Here is a 23,427-nt window from a genome sequence, read left to right on the forward strand (position 1 = left end):
TGTGCCACTTTTTAACTATGATTCATTTAAGGCAGTCCTCCTGAAAATCTTAGAGCCACCTATTTAGCCCGCCTAACCTTAAACTGCATCATTTTAGTGCTCCTTAAAATTCCAAAACATGAATGTTTTGGAATTTTAGGGAGCACTAAAATGATGGAGTACTGCAAGCAAAAACGAGAAAAGGCTGACCGTTCCTACACCCCCTAATGCGAAATTTGTGCACAGCACAAGCTGCAGTCTTCTCGGTAATGGCACATAGCTGCTGCGTCTCGGGAAGTGATTGCGTGATCAGCGAACGCACGATGGCATGTGCTGCCCTCCCATTATCTTGCAGCGTGTCACTTCCGCCAAGCATGTTGTTGTAAATCGTGTTTGAACCTCCCATGCAAACGGCACGTGGTTTGGATGAGCCAATCAACGAGGAGGACGCCAAAGAACCGATGTACTTGTAGCACGCAGCATGTGCTGGGTATCTGTGGTGCAGCCTTGGCATACTGCCCTCCCCTACACATTTTTGCAATACTTTCATTCTCTGCTTTCGCGCTGGCTCATACTCGGTGATCCATTCCCTCGGTTATCTCGTAGTGCATCACCCCGGGGAACGTCTTGTGCCACCTCAGCATACTGCCCTCTCCCTCACAGTTTTGCTACACTTTCCTCTTCCGTTTTTCTTCTGTCTTTGGTGTCTCTTTTGTTCACTCGGTTACGAGGCCAGAGATGCTGTAAAACTGAAAATCCACAGATACACACAAGAGTGCATGTAACTGTGTCACAATTATCTGACTTTTATTGCATCCCCAAGTCTTGCGTTCTAGCTATAATGGTAAATAAGGTATTAAATGTTTCAAGTGCTAGAAACTTGAACTTGTTCGACTTTCAATTTTCTAGTTGTTCAAATTTGAACTTTCAATTTTCAGTATATACCTGCGTTTAGAGATACACACGTCTAAAGGTCTATGTCTGTAGCATTATGATCACCAAAGAAACCCCAAATTTCACAAGAATGTAAAGAAACTATTAGTTATGACAATAATAAAATAATACTGAGCGATGTGAAAACCAAACAGGTTAGTAGAAAAATCTTTTATACTACGTGAATTGCACGAGCGGGACAGCAAAATAACAAAAAATGAAGAAATTAAAAGCAAAACCTCCCTAATTGCTCACTACAGAACTTATGCCCAAACAAAAAACAAACTGACATATCTGGAAAAGTAGAAAGTATGAAAACCAAATTGATTGATTGATTGACTGATTGTAGAATTTAACGCGCCGACGCAACGCAGGCGATGAGGCGCGCCGTAGTGGAGGGCTCCGGATTAATTTTGACCACCTGGGGATCTTTAACGTGCGGCGAAATCTCATACACACGGGCGTTTCAGCTTTTTGCCTCCATCAGAAAAGCAACCGCCGCGGCCGGGAATCGAACCCGCGTCCTCCTGCTCAGCAGCACAACTGAGCCACTCCGGCGGGTCATGAAAGCCAAATCTTCATATTTAATTCACCAAACCAATTAAGGCCACCTACCAAGAACAAGCGCCAAGATGTTATGATGATCAGCAAATGCCTCCTTCGAGCCCTTCGACCCGGTCCAGCTGCACACCTTCGCCAGAGAATTGCTGACAAGCATGCTCATGATAGTCCTTCCAGCCACTTTTTAATCTGGACCACCATTTTGGCGAAAGTAGTCGGCCTGGTAAAAAAAAAAAAAGCAATGGGGGGGGGGGCAGTGGTCGCAGGTTCCAGTCTAACTCTGACTACACAGGCTGAAATTCAAATACGGTAACATGCCATAGGTTTGTCCTTGTTAAGAATACATCCAAACGTAAATAATTGAACAGAACTTGGATAAAAACCACTGAAATGAAATAAAACTATCACAGTTGCAAAAAAAGGTTACATAAAAAAAAAACAGGTCGGCAACCAGATATAAGATCACGTAATCAAGTTCTTTGCCTCTCAGAACTACAGATAGTTTAGTGCTGGTCAGCTAAATGTGGATCAGAAATTAATTTAGCCTCGATAATTTTGCCCACAACTTGACTGTGATAAAACGCACTTCTTGAAAGCAGGATATGGCACCCACATGTTCAGCAGTTAAAAAACATGAAAGCCACCATTCTGAGTGCGGCCCACACACAAACTGGTTCCTTCCCAGAAAGGCATGTATTGTGAGCCCTGACTTTCCAGAAAGCTCTTATATTTTTACCTTATCTCCACCTTTATTGAATGGGACGGCATGCCATACTTGCAAAGAAACTGAATCAGTATAGGCTCGTGTGTAGCACCCACACTGAGCCATCTGTTCCTCACACCAAATAACCGCGGCCGAAAATCGAACCGACATTCTTGGGATCAGCAGAACAATGCTTTAGCCACTGGGCCAGCTCACTGCAATACAGTTGATTTAAACCTGGCTACAGAAGTTTAAAGGAACTCCCAAAATTACTTCATACTTTTAACAGGATACATGGCACTTATGCATCCTGTTGGGGGCTTCTAACTTTGCTCACACAACTTTCCGAAGGCATCCTAAAAGGGTGAGCTTCTGATGAAAATAACTGCCCATGCAGAGAACTTTGCACCTTAGCTGTAACAAAAGTTAGCTCATAGTGGGTTTATAGGCAGAGTAATCCACCTAACGAACTAGCCAACTACAAACCGATCCGTTTCCATCAAATTACCCTGTATATTGAACTATTTCTGGTCACGGCATATTCGCAGTTAAAATATATAGCGAAAATTACGCCTGTATCAAACAAAAATACCAGTGACAGCCGATATATTGAACGGCAAATGGCGCAGGTGTGCCCCCCCAAGTTGGTTTTCCCTCAAGGTGGAGGAGAAATTCCACCGGCACACCCCTACCAGTTCTTTAGCCCAGCCACTCATGGACAGTGGGCCACTCTTTCCCTTCCTTCTCGCTCTCCTTCCCTATTGTGACGCCCCAGTCCCGTCTGAGCTGTTGCCCCCCCCCATTAAAGAAATAATCTTGGCCTGTCCACCATGTTTTTTTTCCATTCTTTTTGTTTGAGTTGTTCGTTCTTTATGGGGTTTTTTTTTTCGAAGTGTAGTTGTGGTGGTTAGCACTAGAAACACTCATTTGACAGCTCTAGCTAGCGCAAAGCTGCTGAACTTGCATTTCGTTGTGAAGCTGGCAATCATAAATCAAGTCAAATATGGTGAGAATTCACAAATCCCCACAGTGCACAAGGGTTGATTCCTCTTGGCACGATCAGCAGGGAGCTTTGAACCTTCTCGAAGTAGGTTCTGGGCAGATGTTACTGAAGAGACCTCCTGAAATCGCTTCGAATCTGCTGCTTGTGCGTGCCAGTGATGACTTTGAAAATCCTGGGTGCGACAAAGCCATCGCCTGTGTTGCCAAACTGTGGAGCGAGCTATGGAAAATTCCAGACACCATTGCCGGATCATCCAGCGAGTTCGTGGATGATACTGTTGTGACCATGGGAGAGATTGTAAGGTCTTACTTTGCCAACATTGTACCATACCAAGCGCAAGTAAAAGTGGGTTATGAGGAAAGCCACTATGATCCCTTGCTCAAAATGTCTGAGGTGATTTGTGCACTAGCACCAGTCCAGTGCTTCTTTCCAAATGTGAAACGTTGCAGCCTTAGCTGCATGACTCTTCAAACAGTATGAAAAAGTGCATACTGTCTCAGGCAGTGAAGCTTGTTCAAGCAGAAGATACAAGACTATTTCATGTGAAGGTAGGGCAGTTTCATCAGTAAAATGTGTTTATAAACAACATCTGCTTTTATCATGCCGAATCCCTTAGCATGCTTGTATCAAATGACCCCTGTATCGAATTGTTGGTTTTTTTTTTGATAACCGGGTTTGGCTGTGTGGTTTTCACATGTACCCTTCAATAAGACTTTTTTCAAAGTACAGTGTTTACAACAAACTCACATGTGACAATGATTTTGCAATGAAAAATCCTTGCGATTTCCTCAGTAGCCACCTACCATCTGTGGTTTATGACAACTCTTTTACATTTGGCAACCAACTGTTACGGTCATCAATGGGCCTCCTGGACTACCAGTTCCAGACTCTGCGGAGCATCCTCGACTGGTAAATCAAGAATGCCCATTAATCTACAACACTGGTTCCTAACCATGAGTTGCCGGGGAAGAGGGGGTGGGGAGCCCTTTTGGGCTTGCAAAAGCAACGCGGGACCACGCAATGATTTGTGTTCATCACGTCATAATGTCAAACAATACTCTTGCAGCTGAAGTTGCCCACATACTTATTCAATATCAATGCCCGCTTTTTGTGTCTGACTTTTATGCTGGTGACTGGTGTATTGCCAAACCATTCCCTCTTGCTGATACAAAAACACTATACACTGCCTTTTGTGTGTGTGCCTTTCCTGCATTGCTAGCTGGTTGCGAAAAAAGCCAATGTAAAAATTAAAAACGGAAGTCAAACAGTGAGGCGCCTTTTGTGTTGCCAACAAGGTTTGGCAGAAAGGACAAAGGGATGTCTGGAAGGGCTTTGCAGACCCCCTGGGGTATGTGGACCCCCATTTGGGAACCACTGATCTAGCATTACAATTCTCTTCTTCCGTCTGGGACATGCAAGGGGGGACCGAAAATTTGCCAAAAAATCAATTTCCTGTATTAATTTTATTTGCAGTCTACAGGTCCCAAAGAATGTACCTGTAAAATATCATAGCTGTATCATAAGTATTCACAAAGCTGTCACCCTTTGAAGTCACCTAAATGACCATTTTTGCCTGTTTGCAAATTTTATGCCGTTTTCTGGGAACCAATTTTTTTCCCACATGGTCAGCTGTCCCGTACAATATCTTGGGATGTACTGGTTCGATTTACATCATTTTTGCTGCATTAGAAAGCTTATGAACTGAACAGTGCAATAAACCCACAAAAGTACAGAATTTTATTTTTGCTGGCACAAAATTTTACGCAGTTAATTTTACAAAAACACTGTAAATTGATGACCTGACATTTACGAATTTTACACCGTTCGCAGAAACCATGCTAAAATTACTGAAGGGGTATAGTTGCACTCCCTGGTCCTTCTAGAGCACAAAGGGATAAAAGCTATTTGAGTATTTCATAGGTACATAATGAAAAAATTGCCCAAAACGGAGTGACATAACATGTTGCACAACTCTAAACTTACACCCCATAGATGAAAACTGACTGCATATTTGTGCTCAGGATGTTGAAATACACTCAATTTGTAAATCTCAAGCCCATAGGTTAAAAAATAACAAAAATGTCCTCAAGACCAGTGTCCCCCCTTAAAATAAACATGTACTGTATTTACTCGAATCTAACGCGCACCCTTTTTTTGGAAAAATAGGTCCCAAAACCACATGCGCATTAAAATGGAGTACGACTCAAAACTCTGGCGCCATATCACCATCGGCGTTTCAAGATGGCTGCTTGACAACTGAACACGTAGCCAGCACTTCGCAGTTGGCGCATGTTTGCCTTTGTTGTCTGAATAGTCTTTTTGAATTCCTCTGTTCTTTCTGCTGTGGAATTTCCCACTGCGAAGACACGGCGGGTTCACCCCAATGCTACATTTAAGAATGAAGTAAACTTGTGCGTTGAAAGCGATGGATGCCGTGTCACATGCTCAGTGTTCCGGACACTTGTATGTGGGACTGGTACAAACAGAAAGAGAAATAGAAGACACGCTGGCAGAGTACATGCAGCAGTAGCGAGCGGCTCACAGACCCATAACGACAGAACGGCGCTGCCCCGGACCGTCGTCGTGGTGGCTGTCTTGCCAGCAAAAACTGGCACATTTCCTTTCGTGCCACCTTTGGAATAAACCTTGCTTGTTCCAAGTGAGAAAAAGTTGAATTTTTGTATTAAGTAATGAAAGTCAAGTAAAGTCTAGTGCGCATTACAATCGAGGACAATCAAAGACAACAATCGTTGTTTTCTTCTTCGGACCGCGAAAAAACGGGTGCACATTACAATCGACGGTGCGTTAGATTCGGGCAAATACGGTAAGCACAAAGTGCGCGCATGCACAAAAATACCATCATCTCCAGCTTCTCTCGGTTCCCGAGGTAGGAGTTAAGTTCCTTCAACTCCTCGGCTGTCTGGACCGGCAGGGGGGGGCAGTCCTCTGGCAGGGTAGGGGTGCCTGCCATTCCTCCAACACGTTGTCGGCTGAGAGAACCAAGCTTGGCTAATATTTCTGCCTGGTTCCGGAGAACCTTTTCCCAGAGAGCTGCATAAGTACAAAAATTAGTCTAGTTCTCAAGACAGAACTGAAAATGACACTGAGCATTTCCAATCAAAATAAAAAGCAGCTGCCACAAATATCAAAAAAGGAAAAAAAGAAGTTGCTGCTACTTGTCATTTGTGTATCTTTCTTCACGTTCGTTTCAACTTTTGGCATAAGTTACTCTGAGATGATTTGTGGCAGAACGCAAAACTGGTTGGATCGGATAGAAACTACAGTAGAATCTCGATAAACAGAAATCGCTTAAACGGAACAGGAGCCTGTAAGTTGGTTGGTTTTGTATTCAGATAGCGTAAAAAAAACTCGGTAATCGGAACTAAAATTTTAGCCTCACCGTGTAAACGGAACCAGAAATAAAGCTCCTGTGAAACCCATTGTCATGAGAATCAGATTTTAACAGTTCCTTCCCTTTCGTTTTTTTGTTTTCTTCCTCCATGTTTTTTTTAGCCTCGTTGGCCTCGTAAGCCTCACCTCGTTCGTGGTCAGCAGTGTTAGCGCAACAAAAGCAACATCGCAGTTTCTGTTCCAGTCGTTTGGTCTCAATTCAAGACTCCCGATGTTACAGGTCTCAGCTCCTGCCGCCTCGTTCATGCCATCGTTCTATTCGCGCTTCATTACCGCCTTGCCATCTTTCAAAATCGGTGGCTCGTAAGCACTCGCAAAGTCGAGTCCTCTAGCCTCCGTGAAGATGCAATTGCAAAGACTCAAACAAAAAAAATTGATGCATTTTGTAGTGCACAGCGACTCATTGTTGCCAAATCAACTTTGTGAATACTGTGCCTAAACCTCTTGTAGTTTTCTTGCTTTCTGAAAACCTATGAGCACATTCACCTTCTAGTGCATCCGTTTATCGAGAGTCTACTGTACTAGCTATATTTCTCTATTTATTAATTGACCAAACCATGGAATTAAGTGAGTGCTTATTGATACTGGAACTGCAGAGCCACCATAGTGCACAGTCCATGGCGCCAACACAATGATTGAAACATGCAAACAAAAGGAGTCGTCATAACCAGTGGAACAAAGGCAGCTCCTGCAGAGTTTTGCACTGCATGCCACAACCCCCCCCCCCCCCACAGGAAAGAAAGCTTTCTGCAGTGCACAAAAATGGCAGCCACAGCAAGCAATTCAACACTTTAACACTTCAATTATTTTCAATAACTGCACAATAACTGCACGTTCTGTAAGGGTGACAAACTGCAAGCATGTGTGCAAAGACCTGCATTTCCAGGTTAGCTACCTGAGTGCTCCTAAAATAACAAAATGATTTGCCTTGGCACATATAAAGCAGTGAACATAATCACACCCCTTTATGCACATGAATGCCCTCCTCCTCATCTTCCTCCCAAAATTTGTGGGCCTGTGTTGGCGGTGCAGTATAAGAAAGCTCTGTATGGTGTGATTTAGTAGCGACAAGAGATGTCCCACTACAATAAGTTAAGTTCAGGTGTCTACAAAAAAATTTCATGCTTCATTTTTACTTTTTTTCTCATGAAGGTCAGGTGTGCAATAATAACGACATATTAGAATCAAGTAATTACTTATAAGCAAATTTTTCATGTGAATTTTCAATTCTGTTTTGCAAAGAATTCCGTACTGTATTCGTAAATCCTTCCTGTTAATTTTGCTATTGAGGGATGCCATTGCATTTTTTTTTCAGTATGCTTTCAGTTGTGAGTGGCGAGTGGCACTTTAACATCACGTCACTGGCGCATTGCGGGAAAGCATGTCTCTGCTAACAGAGGAAGCCGGCACCATAAAGGTCATGCATTTTTGCCCCGCCTTTCTTGTTTTAAACAAGACATAATTTCATTTATCTATGTTCAATGAAACAACTGCCCCCTTTTTAAATTATTATTGAAACACTAAAAAACTTCAAAGTTTTCTAATTAAAAACCAAATCGAATGTCGCATTATTTACTTTGACATTCAAGTCATGAATATTCGCACGCCCCAACTAGCAACCAGTTAAGATGACATTTTATAAAATATCACACATGCTAAACAACATACCGTAAAAACCCGCACATAATACGCTTTTTTTTCCAAATTTTACTATGTAAAATTTGTGCCTGTTTTCAGCCGAATATTTTCACTTTTAGTTTCAGCTGGAAAGTTCCCCCTTCTTGCGGTGGCGTTAGCTGGCTGCTGTTAGTAACCTTAGCTGCTGCTTCTCTCAGCCGGTGCCATTTTGATTGGTTTGACTACGCGAAGGATCTTGGCACGTTCACTGCAAGTCTATCACGATGTCGGTTGCACGAAAAAAATATTCGGCTGCAATTAAAAGAAAAGTTATTTCATGTGCCGAGATCATCTGGAATTGCGCCGCAGGACGGCAGTTCGGCGTCACCGAAGGCAGCATTTGTGGTGGAGGAAGCAACTGCAGCTTGACTGGATAAAGTCTGTGTGGTGTCGGCGGCCTGGAGCATTGTTGGGGATTCCCGTCAGTGCTCGTGTTGGACGCCTTCCGCTGCCACCTGGCCGATTCCGTGAAGTTGTTGCGCGAACCCCACCCCGAACTCATTGTCATGCCAGGAGGAATGACATCCCAACAGCTGCAACCACTAGACGTTTGCATCAACAAGCCTTTCAAAGACTGCATCAGGTCCTGCTACCAAGAGTGGATGAGGTCAGGAGACCCGTAAGTGACAGCTACCAGATGGCTGACGCGGGTTTCTCCAGTGGTGCTTTGTGGGTGGATCGCGGATGCGTGGGCCAGCATCCCAGAGGAGCTCGTCAGTCGCTCTTTTAAGAAATGCGGCATCTCGAACGCCCTTGTTGGCACTGAGGACCACTTTCTGTGGGAAGACATTTTTGCAAGGCGACTTCAGTAGACAGCGGCAGCGAACCTGACGATGACTGAACGGACGTCGGGAGACAGTGCCAGCAAAAACTGACAATGACTGAACGGTAACTGCAGTGCAAATAAATCTTTTCTGTGCTCTTTACCTCGCATTATATGCGGATGAAAACTTTTTTTCTGATTTTGCTGTCCCCGAATTGCACCTCGTATTATACGCGGGTTTTTACGGTACCTTCCCCCTGCATGATATGCAAGTCAAACTTGTCACTTTCTTATCATGTGCAATATGGTACGGAGCTGACGTGAGTGAAAGAAAATGATCTACTTGATAAATTGCAACTACAAGAGAGATTGCTCCACCTTCCCTGCCAGAACTATGAAAGCATATTGTTACGTTGGTGCAGGACACAAGAAATGAACCATAGAAGATGCGAGCAATGTATTTACACTATACGCCTCGAGCGCTGCCTGTAGGGGCGCCACTGAAATCCCCCTAGCGGCCTGTTTCGAAAGCAGTCGCGGGAGTCTCCCGCCCACTCACCGCCGAGTGATCAGCTGTTCGTTGAAGTCGAAAAACAAAGTAAAAGTGAATGCGCAGCTTGTGTGTGTGATTACTAAAGCAGCCATTCCTTGATTTCGCTCCGCATTTGTACAAAACGATAGTTAAGCGCCCCGTCTGCCCCCCCCCCTCTTGTAAAATATTATTGCATTTCGCATCTCGTTTGTCTAGTGAGTCCTACCTTGCTCAAGTTAAGACGAACGTCTCTAGCATTTCCGAAGCTGCACTGGGTTTCTTTCATTCCCGTAAGAGCTATTATATTGCTTCCGGACATGGCAGACCACTCATTTTTCCGTGGTTTCATTACCTCTTTTTGGTCTTTCTATCAGGCAGGCGTGGGCACATATTTAACGACCCGCAGACTTCGAGTATACTTAACATGTTCGTGTGACCTCTATTCCTTCAAAAGGCTCAAGTCATTGTCAGGTATTAGGTAATAACATCCCTGAATCATATTTTCTACGACGTATATATTCGAAACAAAGCCGCATTCGTTGACCGCGCTGCAAAACGAAACCAACCTCTCATTGTGCCAGTATCAGGTCCAAATGAGGCGACAATAGAATTCACTTGTGCCTGACGTATTCGTAGGTGACAGTGGATATATGCTGCTGCCATCGCCGACGCCCGAAAGAGCGGCCAAGAAGCGCGCAGTACCGCGTCCCTGCATAGCTCTTGTTGGTGTTCGAGCACTCTATCAGGACGCGGTGGTTTTTGAAGTGCCCTGAACGTACTGTTTTCTTAGAGACGTGGCCGTAAGAAGTTGTTTAGGGCGCAGAAAAGCAAAAAGAAGCGAAAGAGAACCAAAACACTGCATGAGCCACTACCAGCTGCACAACCCGTCATCCCGTATGCGCCGCAGAGAAGCGGCGGCGGGCGGAGCAGCGATCGCGAAGCTCGAGGCGTATATACACAATGTCGGCGGTGAAAGAGCCTGCACAGATGGTTCTTCTACTTCTGCTCAGGAAGTTGTGCCCACAGCTATGTCCTTCCACCAACCCATCAGAACCTTGCAAGGATGGCCTTTAAACTTTTGTAACCCTTCTACACCAATCATGTTAACCCCTTGTAGGGAAACGGGAAATATCTGTACCATTTTTTGTTCCTTACAAAATTGCTCGTGAGAGGCAATGGGACGCATCAAGCCCATTTTTTCTGTGCTGCCATCTACATTGAGGTTTTTACACTTCCGTTGAATCTGGTTCAGAAGCTGTACAATAGGTGGCGTTAGGTGTACATTATTTTGAAAATTGTGTTTCCCGTTTCACCGGCGGCACAAATTTCCGCATTGTGAGTCTCCGGAAAGAAATAATTCAAGATGACAAGTGAGTGTACCCTTTTCTGTGCTTTGAAAGAAGTAGTTCCAGCTTGTAATAATCGGGTGTTCTCAACAATAGAAGCAATACTTACTTCTAAAAGCGTTTTCGAATGGTGCCAGGGCAAAAACTGCATGACGAGGGGCTAAGCCTTGGGCCACCACTGCCTGCATTCGATGTGTAGTGAAACATTTCACCGACTCTTTTGTTTTCTGTTTGCTCGTAAAAACGCAGGTAAACGATTGCTGACGCGAGAGGAAGCGCTGGAATTATATTTTAGCCTTCCTGACGACCCTACGTCGAGTGATTCCGACAGAGATACGGATGAAGACTTCGTACCCGAGCTCGCTCCGCCCGATTCAGATGAGAAAACCAGTGAAGCCGAAGCGGCGGCATCAACGAGCAAACCACAAAAGCGAAAGGCTACCTATGCAAGAAAGAGAATGAAGCAGAAGAAAGTGCCTAGAATTTGCGACGAAGCAGAAGTCGAAGAGGAGGAGGTTGGGGCATGGAATAGCAGTGAACCGGATGCTGTCATTCATGTTCCGAAAATTTGGGACCCACAATGCAGTGCAAACCTCTCGACGACGCCGTGTGAAGCTTTTGCTCTTTATTTTGACGAAGGTATCATGCAGACACTGGTGACTGAGACAAACCGCTTTGCCAAACAGAAAGGCCGACAACTTTGGAAAGAGCTTACAATTGACGAACTCCGTGCATACTGCGGCATACTTCTGCTGATGAGCACAAACCCCAGGCATCAAATGTACCTGTACTGGAGCAGTGACACTTTTTCAATTGTCCTGAAATATCAAAGGTCATGTCGTTCCGTCGTTTTCAAGCCATTATGAACTGTTTGCACCTCACCGACCTCACCACGGAAAAAAAGAAAGGTGAAGACGGGTATGACAGATTAGCAAGAGTGCGTCCTCTCATCCTTGCACTGAATGAAAGTTTCAAGAGACAATACACTCCATCAGCGCACCAAGCCATTGATGAGAGTATGATACGATTCAAAGGCCGGTCCTCACTGAAGCAGTACCTTCCCATGAAACCTATCAAGCGGGGATACAAGGTGTGGTGCAGAGCCGACTCCCAGACAGGTTACCTGATTGAATTTCAGGTGTACGAAGGCAAAGGTGCAGACCGACCTGCGAACGTAGGTCTCGGCGAGCATGTTGTGCTCTCCCTCATTGACGGAGTAGAGGCTGGCACGCAGCTATATTTCGATAACTTTTTCACGTCCACACGCCTAATGGAGGCCTTGAAAGAAAAGAACATTTTGGCCGCAGGAACGGTTCGCCCAAACCGCAAGGACTTACCTGACGAAATCAAACGGGATAACAAGCTACAGAAGCGAGAGTATATCTGGCGGGCGAAAGGGAGCATCACAGCTTATCAGTGGCGGGACACGAAAAACGTACACGTGCTGTCCAAATTTCATCACCCCAGCGACACTGAGGACATTGTTCGAAAGCTTTCCAATGGCTCATCCATATCCGTCCAGTGCCCAAAAGCAGTCTCCGACTACAATACCTGGATGGGTGGAGTCGACAAGTTTGACCAAAGACGGAACGCATACCCGGTGGATCGACGATCTAAGAAGTCATGGTACCGAATTTTTTACTTTCTGCTGGACGCAGCAATAGTAAATGCTTTTCTTCAAATGAAAGCAGTCAGTGAAATGAGCTACCTTTGGTTCTGGCTCGTCCTCGGTCGCCAGCTGATAAACGGCCAAACATTCAAAGGGTCCAGCAATCGCCCTTATCGAGTCAACAAAAAAGGTGCCAAACATGGCCAGAAAATGGTAGGGGTTGCTGATGAAGTCCGATTTCTGGGAGCTGGACATTACCCTCAGAAGATTGCAAAAAGGGGAAAGAAGGAAAAAAAAGGAGGAAAGAAAGAAGCCCGCAGCAACCTTCTGTGTTCTGTGTGCAATGTGCCCCTTTGTTCAACGTGTTTGGAGCTTTTCATGCCGGCCGAATGTAACCCAGGAGCCCCCAAGGAGCATTGGGACAAATGCGTCCCACTTTTTGAATTTCAATTTAGCTTCAGTGGGACGAATGCGTCCCAGTTTTTTTTAATAAAGTACTCATTGTTCAGCCTTGAAATTTCTTGCAAACTACTTCTGTTGGCTTGGTTAGTAAAATAAGACAACCTTTTTCTAGTTTTTTTTTAAACACATCCTGCCCTACAAAGGGTTAATGTTTATTGAGTTTGCTTACCTGCTTGTTGGTCCAGCATGACCTGGCACGCTTCTGTTTGTTGCATCATGATCTCCCGGCAGGCTTCCATTACCTGTTGCTTTACATTGCTTGGGCCAGCTGCGATTGCATTGTGAATACAATGGTTATGACATATTTATGCCACTCACAGTATAAACAGCTGTTATACAAATATTGCAAAAAACAAATGGAGCACTCACAATCCAGTTGCCAACAGTTCTAATTTTTGTGTATTCAGAAGCCTAAGCTATAGGGACCGGGCAGCTAGATGCGCAGCACCACCCCTTGGACTGAAATGTTGCAGTGGATTAGAATGTGCACTTTGTTCTGATTAAATATAACCAGGTAAACGAAGTCTATTCTAATGTGTTGTTTTTGGCGGCACTAACAGCTATGGAAACTTGCCAAGCTCTTCTAAGCAGATTCATTTATATTGGTTTCCGTCACAACAGTTTCCACACCAGCATCCATGGCACGACACCTCCATATGATTGGTTCGACGAGAGGGACAAAAGCGTTTGAGTAATGTGTGGTTGTAAAAACACTTGGGCAGTTTGCAATTCTTTTCTTTTTTCCTGCAACCGAAAGCCTTCTGCATTCTGCTTTCCAGTAGTGACAACACAAGAGCCTGGGAGCAGACGCTGCACATGCACGTCTGTCTCTCCCGTTTTATCGACAATGGGAGGAATCAAACAGCCTAAGCTACAACCACACTTAACCCACTTTGAAAAACAAAAGTGGCACCGATATGATAGACTGCCAAGTGCATTAAAAATGCACTGACAATTACTATACATGTGAAATTTGTGCACAGCACAAACTGCAGTCTTCTTGGTCAGTCTTCTTGGTCATGGTGCCTACCTGCTGCGCCTCATGAAGTGATTACGTGATCAGAACGCACGGCGGCGTGTGCTGCTCAGCCATTATCTCAAAGTGTTGCTGCACCCGGTGACAGTGTTGTTGCAAATCGTGTTTGAACCTCCAGCCCAAATGCCACGTGGTTCAATTGAGTCATAAACGGAGTAGTGTCTGGCAGGGGAGGCAGTGAGAGAGATATCATAGTAGCGCGTGCCATTTTCCCCTTAACTTTCCCCCTAACACCTTTGCCACACGCTCCAACAAGCGTCTCGTGCGAGCTCAGCATACTGCCCTCTCCTCACCCTTTTGCCACACTTTTCTCAGCCATTTTCTTTCTGCCTTAGCTCACTCGGTTACGACGGTGCCACCATTGCCGCTACAAAACGCAGTAGCAGCCACCAAAGTGCTTCCGCACTAAAATGTACGAGCAGCGAAAAAATGAACGACGACCTGTGGGAAAAAACGCCTTCATGCAAAAAAAATTCTTTGGCAATTGTACCGCAACGTGAATTGTACACCCTTGTTAAGCCATCTAGTCATTATAATTAGGGAATACTGAATAGTAACCTGTGAGCCGAATATCGGATCGAATTAGGAAACAAATATTGAGCCAAATATTGAAAATCAATTTTTTTACAGGCCTCGATATTTCATAGGTTTTTGTGCAAGAACAAGCTAGTACTTCGCATGTTTGGGAGTCCTGACGTTGTTTATCAACCCGAAGATTGCACTTTTCCAATCATTCGCAAGTCTAGTTGCTGAACCACTATGAGGTGGTAGGTAGTCCAGGAATCTGGAGCGGGCATGATACACATTTGAAGAACGGCTTGCACCATATTTGCTGTACTGCAATCGTAGGCAACAACTAGACAGTGCCTCGTAACTCCGAAGCAAGCACTTTGCAGCCATTAACAATAATGGCACGAAAGCATAGCACAACCACAATCACGGACCACAATAGGGTCCTTCTTTGGAACGACATGGGGAACATGAAGCGTGAACATCAGGTTGCAGAAGGAAAGCTCAAACTAAAGTCACCCTGCACGAGCCTGCGCTATACTCTGTGTTCTAAAGAAACAAGCAAAAAAAAATGAATAAGCATACACCAACTGCAATAAAAGAAGCCAGAACCTCTTCTGATTTTAAATAATGGAGATGCCAAAAACACAACAAAAGCGGCAGTGATTTCTTTACCAGAAGCTATCCTAACATGTGAACATCCGCTCGCAGAATTCAAAATTGTGGCCAGAGTTGATGGCGACAGCATGAAGGAAATATCTTGATGCAATCACAAATTACTCCATGCTGCAGGATGAAATTTACGGCCTCTGCAAGGTGCGCTCACCAAAAGCACAATTTGAATTAAACTTGCTGAGCAGATGGTGTAGCAGCAGTGTGTCAGCATGTGCCAACATCTCCTGCTTTCGCACGACTCGAAAAATCGAATAGTGGATATTTGATTCACCCATCAAATATTTCACGGAGGTACTAGGTATTCGATTTGTATTCGAATATTCAAGTATTTGCACACCTGTAAATATAATAGTACGAGTGTGCACAATGCTGATTTCTCTTTATCAATGATGAATGTTAGGGCCATAGCCTGCTTGAATGGGCTGTCTATGCCAGCTTTGCAGGTGCATTTAGCCTCAATGATGTTCCTGGATGCACCAAACTGCATGCAGTTAATAATAACAAATTTGAAATTTGCTTTGTGCACTGCAACAGTTACATGGAGGAATAAATTCGCACTTCCAGCTTCACATTGTAGTTTGGTGCATTCGGTGTGATCTGCCAGGCTGCGGTATGCACTTATGAATATGCGTGTACGTGTCTTTGGCACTGGCACGAATAGTACACGTGATGCACCTCGTAAAGGCTGCCTGGCATTTTCTCAACATTTCCTGATCTAAAAAACCTCTTATCATTGTGTAGGCTTTGCAATCTACACCGTAGAACAAGAGCCAGGCCCTTTTTTTTCGGCAATATTTTTTCACTTCATAAATTGGACTGCAGTTTTGCGAGCACAGTAGCAACCAAAAGAAAGTAATATAGTTAATACTCACCTAAATCATTGGGAGCACACCAGTCTTGGCGCACTGTAGGAACGAGTGGCAGCTGCTGCTGCTGCTGATCCGGACCTTGCCATGGTCCTATAAGTTTTGAAAGAAATATCTGAGTACCTTAAAGAGAGGAATTCTGTTTTTACTAACAGCCCATTCTTCAATTTTAAGGGAAAAAGGAAACTGCATTATCTAATAAAGTTAAACCTCGATGTAACGAACTTCAAACAAACTTTAATGTAACGAAACCCTCGATGTAACGAATCACGGAATTTTCTGTAACTTCAAGTGTATGCACACCATGTATTTTCACTCTCTGTGTAACAAAGTCCTGTTTGCTGGAATTTCAATGTAACGAAGTTTCGCAGAGAACTAGGAACGAAATTTAAGTTGTAGGGGTATATTTTGGGAGACGGAAGCGGCGAAATGGGGTCTTAATAAAACGTGAACGGCACCACGGGCCGCCCAATGCAGCGAGCCCCTTGCCTACAAACTGTGTGGCGTGCATACACGGCTGGTGCACTGTTTCTGTAGCTGTTGGAGCTTAACGATCTGAGAGGGCATCAGCGTGAACCGCAAAACGCGCCCCGCAAGCTACAGGCGTGCTGACGCTGACGCTGCCGCTGCCGCGGAGACCACTCGCGCGATGTGGGGAGCTGCAGCGACCGCTTCTAACCACTCGCTGAAACGCAACTCGAAGGGCACGCGAGGAAAAAAGCGGACAACGTGGGCGAAATTTTCACTGTAAAACGTCATACACGCCGCTTACGAAAGCACCCATCAAATATCCTCCGCGGCGGTAAGCCTAATCGCCTCTGGCGGGGCCGCCACTGCCGCCGTATGCGACTGCTTTGCCCTTCGTTCGAGTTCGCTCATGCTTGTTGGGTTTCATCGTTCCAGCAAGTATTTGTGAATCTTTATGAGCCTTGCACGCGCGTTTTTTTTTTCACAGCTGCGTCTGCGATTGCGCGCTGGTGCCGCCTTTTTTGTCTAGGCCAGAAAGCGACTCGCACTGCGTGCGGCAGTGGGAGGAGCCTGACCAGTTTCACCAATGGGGAGGCGCGCACACTATGGCGGGAGCTTCGAAGCGCTCGGCGATGCCGCCGGCTGTATGGCATTAAACGTCGACACATTGCGAAACTGCATTATCACACTGTGCTATAAATGTGCATGTAAAAGAATTATGTACGGGCAAACTTTGCTGACCTGCCTCGAAGTGGCCTCCATCATCCAGATTGTGATACACATGCGATTCATAGGGATCTGGCTCTGTAAAAAAATTGGCAGATGTTCCCCTCTTTAATTTCCACCAATGAATGCCCCTGTATTCAACAATGTACCAAGTGTGGTGTATGCAAAGAGATTGCGTAAAATTTATTTCGTAAAAAGCTATACCCTAAGAAATATATACAGTAATCCCTCGTTATAACGAAATCAGCGGGACGGCGAAACATTTCGTCATAAGCGGTATTTTGATATAAGCGATCACACAAGAAAAGCTTAAGTAGTTGAGATTCAATTGCACTACAAGTGCGAAGAATAAAAACCCAATGCATTCAGTAAAGCAAAACTTTACTCAGGTGCAAAAAAGGCAATGAGCTTTGCCTGCTTCATGTTTTTGCCAGGCGCAAGCAACCCCTGCTCCAATTGGACCAGCAGTGACTGGCACCCGAACGCCTCGCATACTGCTAAGCGCATGAGGAGGGGAAGGCAGTGGCCACGTTTATAGGGGGGAGGTAGGGGCGTCATAGAACGCTATGAGTTTCGTACTGGAAAGCCCCGCAAATGCCGTGGCTGGAGTCTGACGCTGTGTTTGTTGAGCTACAAAAAAAAAGATTAATGGCTCATTGTCGGTACACAATGCAATCATTAAAACTGACCAGTTTTGCACTAGGGGCCTTGTAGGATCACTGGGCAATTTTTTCCCGGAGTGTACAGCTGTGAAATTTGCAAAACAGGTTTTTTTCGGCGCCCCCTTGTCGACGGCACTGCTCATTCCGCACTTCGAGTGTCAGTGATCGCCCACCGTTGCATCCACACTATTGACCAATGTCTAGGGATAGAATTCAATCACCCTACCACGCTTTTGGACCGTTTGTCTTAAGACGGATGGCGTGAATCAAGCATGACCGGCTTGAGAAAATCTCCCGGGAAACACCAGCTTATTTTAACCTACCACGTTTACCACCCGACTCGCTGCTGGGTCGCCGCCGCTCGGCGACGCCTCTACTCGGACCTTCGCTCTAATCGTTAGGTCCTTCTCTTCATGTGCTTCGAGTAATGCGGTCTAAAATGCATGCATTTGGGTTGGGACCAGAAGAAATTTCGAATAAAGTGGTATTTCGAGTAAAGCGAGTTCGTTACAACGAGGGGTTATAGTGGGAGTGCATAAAATTGGAAAACGGTAAAAAGGAAAACAAATTACTGAAAACTTTTGAATAGCACAGAAGGAGCACATAACTTCCACATGATCTCCCAATTTATTTTTTTTCCCTACGTGGGTCTTGAAAAATGGCTGACCTCCATGGTCACACCACAGGCCAAAACTGTATAAGCTTAACCAAAACACAATTGCAACTGAAAAACAATTATTGGCATAGTTGTTATTTGATATCAGTCAGCAGAGTGGCTCTGGCCTGTGTGAGTTGGTACATAATCAGCAGGCAATCACTTTGAACTCAGATGAACACCAAAAAGACAAGAAATACATGACACACCACTGGTCGTGTATTTCCTGTCTTTCTGGTGCTTCACCATTCACCCCGACCCTAAAACTTTGCCCTTCTTTTGTGTGTGTAGACCAGTGGTATATAGTACACGCACCAAAAAACTGCCGACAAGTGAACAGTGAGGTTTCTGCGTTAGAACGGTGGTTTGGGCTAGTTGGTGCATGCTGAAATTCAAAACAGCGCAAGAAAACGGGACAAGGAAACGACGACACAAGGCGCTGACTAGCAACTGGTTGGTTTATTCCGCGGCTTGCGAAATAAACCCAAGAAAGGAAGGCGAAGTGCGAAAAAACGAAAAAAAAGGCGAAAAAACGAGAAGTGCACGAACATTGCACACAAAACATAAGATTGATACACGTGCATTGATTAAATGATAGCAACACTGATATGAGACGTGGCCAGAGGCGCGAGGCAAGGAAATGCAATCCTGAACAGTCGAGCTTTTTATGAATCCAGATAGCGGATTTCCTTACTTAGTAATTCAATAGACAGCTTACTAACACAATCGCCGCCTGCTTTGTGAAGGTGGTAGGCTTCATAGATTTCACGCTTACGCTGACCCTCATACGTTCTTGCAACACACGTGTCGTGGGACCTGGGCGAGCAGCCGTGGTCGTGACAATGTGTGGCAAGATTGCTGCCTGTACCCGTTTTTAGTGTGTTTGCATGCTCGCGGAGACGATCGTTCAAACAGCGCCCGGTCTGACCGATATAGGTCTTCCCACAAGACAAAGGAACTTCATACACAACGGATACATATGGTTTCGTTTGGCCTTTTCGTGTGGCCATTTTCAAGACCACCCTAGCTGGTCTCACGCTTACAAGGAAACTTCCTTTGGACAATGAGCTGTGGTTTTTGGACCTCCTCTTGCATTTCAGGCCAAGCCATGTTTGTTGGAGGTATGCGCCCCGCTCCAGGAAAAGCCTTTTTTCGTTCTCGTCTGCCCATTCCAAAATCGTGAAACGGAGCATTGTCTTAGCTGCTTTAAGGGGCTCCCTTAAGAAGTCTTGCCCGCATGAAGTAGAGGCCAGTTTTGATTCGCAGGTTCTCAGGCTCTTGTCGGCAGGCTTCCCACTGGCCTTGCTACGTGACTTACCTGAAGTGTTCCTAGGGCAATTTCGCAAACGCAGCGAAGCTGGATCGTTGAAGGACAGGCCGGCGAAAATCGCTGTCGTTCCCTATGTGCATGTGGTTTCGCATATGCTGAAAAAGGTAATGGGTCGCACAGGTGTAGGAGTAGTGTTTTCTGCACCAAACAAACTGGGTGGCCTTTGTAGGCGAGTGAACATAAATGAGCCAAGGGGCACCTTTTGCGAAATAGGCCACACAAAACCATTTGTAGAATGTAGGTGCTCCGTTGTGTATGAAGTTCCTTTGTCCTGTGGGAAGACCTATATCGGTCAGACCGGGCGCTGTTTGAACGATCGTCTCCGCGAGCATGCAAACACACTAAAAACGGCTACAGGCAGCAATCTTGCCACACATTGTCACGACCACGGCTGCTCGCCCAAGTCCCACGACACGTGTGTTGCAAGAACGTATGAGGGTCAGCGTGAGCGTGAAATCTATGAAGCCTACCGCCTTCACAAAGCAGGCGGCGATTGTGTTAGTAAGCCGTCTATTGAATTACTAGTAAGGAAATCCGTTATCTGGATTCATAAAAAGCTCGACTGTTCAGGATTGCATTTCCTTGCCTCGCGCCTCTGGCCACGTCTCATATCAGTGTTGCTATCATTTAATCAATGCACGTGTATCGATATTATGTTTTGTGTGCAATGTTCGTGCACTTCTCCTTTTTTTATCGTGTTTCCTTCTCGCCTTCCTCTCTTGGGTTTATTTCGCAATCCGCGCAATATACCAACCAGTTGTTAGTCAGCGCCTTGTGTCGTCGTTTGCTTGTCCCGTCTTTTAGCGCTGTTTTGAATTTCAGTGAGGTTTCACTGTACAAACAAGTGAAAACACTTTTTTTGTAATTCCTGTAGTACCACACAGCTACAGGCAGGCACAGCATGTGTGTTAGGAGTAGCAGAAATGCAAGGAAAGCCATTCAATGCAAACCTCTTGGAAAGGTCAGTTTGTTTTGAAACCAATTATTTTTTACAAGCTCACCTGTAGCTGGAAACACTGGTAGAACCGGACCTAAGTTAAGGAACAAGAGAAAGGTATTAGCAATCAAGGTAGTTTACAATGCTGATTTTTTTTAAACTGAAAGATGTATTCGGCTTTCAAAGACACATGAAGAATGCACACATTTTCAAATATGCCATAATGGCAGGTTTTAGATTATTCTGGACTCCCAACTTCAGCGATTAACAATGCCGTTATGAATTTTACAGCAGAGCCCTTAAGCGCTCGTTTATGTGTTAAACACATTAGAAGCACCCTAAGCATTGCCAGCATCGCAATCGAGCAAACAATGTATTTCCAGAGGGGTGGGTGAAAGACAGTGAACGTGGAGAGCAGGAGTCAATAAATTAATGTGATAGCCACGGACATGCATGGGGCAAAGCAGGGGAGGAGAAAAATGAACACGAAAACACAGAGCTGCAAGCATGGAGGTCCACTTTTGGTGGCTATAGGAGTCTTGAATTCACAGCGCAAACACGAAACGAGGACGATAGGGAGGGCGCTACACACAGGCACTGACTAACAACTAAAGTTTATTGCTGTGACGCCTGGCATATAAATACAGCGGAAATCAAGGCAACAAAGAAATTGACACATAACATGTGAAAATAAAATATAACAATTCCGCCACGACATCACTACCGCCACGTGCTTGCAAACCGTCTAGATAGTCGATTTCTTTTGATGATAGCGCAACAGAAGGGACGCTTACACACTTTTCTTCTCTTTTTGCTATCTTATGAGCCTCAATAATTTCCCTTGTCAGTTTATGCTTATTTCTACACAATATTGCGGTACTACTGAAGATAGGCTTGCACCCAGGGCAGTCTCTACAATGTACTCCTAGATAGCCGCTTTTGCCTTTTTCCACGTTGTAACTATGTTCCTTTAGCCTATCATTAACGCATCTCCCCGTTTGCCCGATATATTCTCTGCCACACACTAAGGGTATGCTATATACTATGTTTGTGGCACATGGGATGAACTGTCGTTGGTGCTTCTTCCTACAAGCGTCAGAACTTGGGGTATCACTGTTCACGTGTCTACATAGTCTGGAAAGTTTATCTGGAGCTGAAAAAGCAACACTTACATCGGCACGCTTGGCAATTCTTTCTAGATTATGCGACACTGTATGTATGTACGGCAATACTGCAACCTTCCCTTTCTTTTTGTTATTGCGATCATTTTTTTTGCCTAGTCTTCATTTTCTTCAACAAACCTCCGGCACCGGACGTTAATAGATATGTAGGATAACCTGCATTAATTAGGCGATTAACCTGATCCATGAAACTAAAGCGCATCATATGAACGCATGACTTAACAAGTGAATTTTTCAGGCACAGATTCGCACTTCCTCTTTTTACAAGTTTCGAATGCACAGAGTCATACGCAAGAAGCGACTTCTTGCCTCAAGGTTCGTATTTCCAACAAATGTGCTCATGATTAAAAGAAAGGTGAAGATCGAGAAAACGAATACATCCTCCAACGGTTAATTCATGGGTTACTACTAGAGGCTTCAAACAGTCATTAAAAATTGTTAGGAGTTGTTGCATCAAAGTATTAGTGCTTTGTTTGTCACATGGAAAAGAGGAACTTGTAAAAAGAGGAATTGCAAATCTGTGCCAGAAAAATTCACTTGTTAAGTCATGCGTTCACATGATGCGCTTTAGTTTCATGGATCAGATTAATTGCCTAATTAATGCAGGTTATCCTACATATCTATTAACGTCTGTGGCCGAAGGTTTGCTGAAGAAAATGAAGGCGAGGCAAACAAATGATCGGAATAACAAAAAGAAAGGGAAGGTTGCAGTATTGCCGTACATACATACAGTGTCGCATAATCTAGAAAGAATTGCCAAGCGTGCCGATGTAAGTGTTGCTTTTTCAGCTCCAGATAAACTTTCCAGACTATGTAGACACGTGAACAGTGATACCCCAAGTTCTGAGGCTTGTAGGAAGAAGCACCGACGACAGTTCTTCCCATGTGCCACAAACGTAGTATACAGCATACCCTTAGTGTGTGGCAGAGAATATATCGGGCAAACGGGGAGATGCGTTAATGATAGGCTAAAGGAACATAGTTACAACGTGGAAAAAGGCAAAAGCGGCTATCTAGGAGTACATTGTAGAGACTGTCCTGGGTGCAAGCCTATCTTCAGTAGTACCGCAATATTGTGTAGAAATAAGCATAAACTGACAAGGGAAATTATTGAGGCTCATAAGATAGCAAAAAGAGAAGAAAAGTGTGTAAGCGTCCCTTTTGTCCCGCTATCATCAAAAGAAATCGACTATCTAGACGGTTTGCAAGCACGTGGTGGTAGTGATGTCGTGGCGGAATTGTTATATTTTATTTTCGAATGTTACGTGTCGATTTATTTGTTGCCTTGATTTCTGCTGTATTTATATGCCAGACGTCACAGCAATAAACTTCAGTTGTTAGTCAGCGCCTGCGTGTCGTGCCCTCCCTTTGTGTTTGCGCTGTGAATTCAAGATTATGGAGC

General features: G+C 44.7%; 1 long non-coding RNA gene across 1 annotated transcript; it reads right to left on the reverse strand.

The window, feature by feature from the left end:
• Positions 1 to 1,626: 1,626 nt before the first annotated feature.
• On the reverse strand, positions 1,627 to 21,040 carry LOC144165067 (uncharacterized). Its single transcript, XR_013321332.1, has 6 exons — positions 20,909 to 21,040; positions 17,276 to 17,338; positions 16,073 to 16,159; positions 13,149 to 13,247; positions 6,037 to 6,230; positions 1,627 to 1,693 (listed from the first exon to the last, which is right to left on the reverse strand). It is a non-coding gene; the product is annotated as an uncharacterized LOC144165067 (long non-coding RNA).
• Between the last annotated feature and the right edge of the window lie 2,387 nt (positions 21,041 to 23,427).

This window comes from Haemaphysalis longicornis, unplaced genomic scaffold (assembly GCF_048455015.1).
Source record: "Haemaphysalis longicornis isolate Haplotype H1 unplaced genomic scaffold, Haemaphysalis longicornis Haplotype H1 scaffold_14, whole genome shotgun sequence".
NCBI classification, from domain to species: domain Eukaryota; kingdom Metazoa; phylum Arthropoda; class Arachnida; order Ixodida; family Ixodidae; genus Haemaphysalis; species Haemaphysalis longicornis.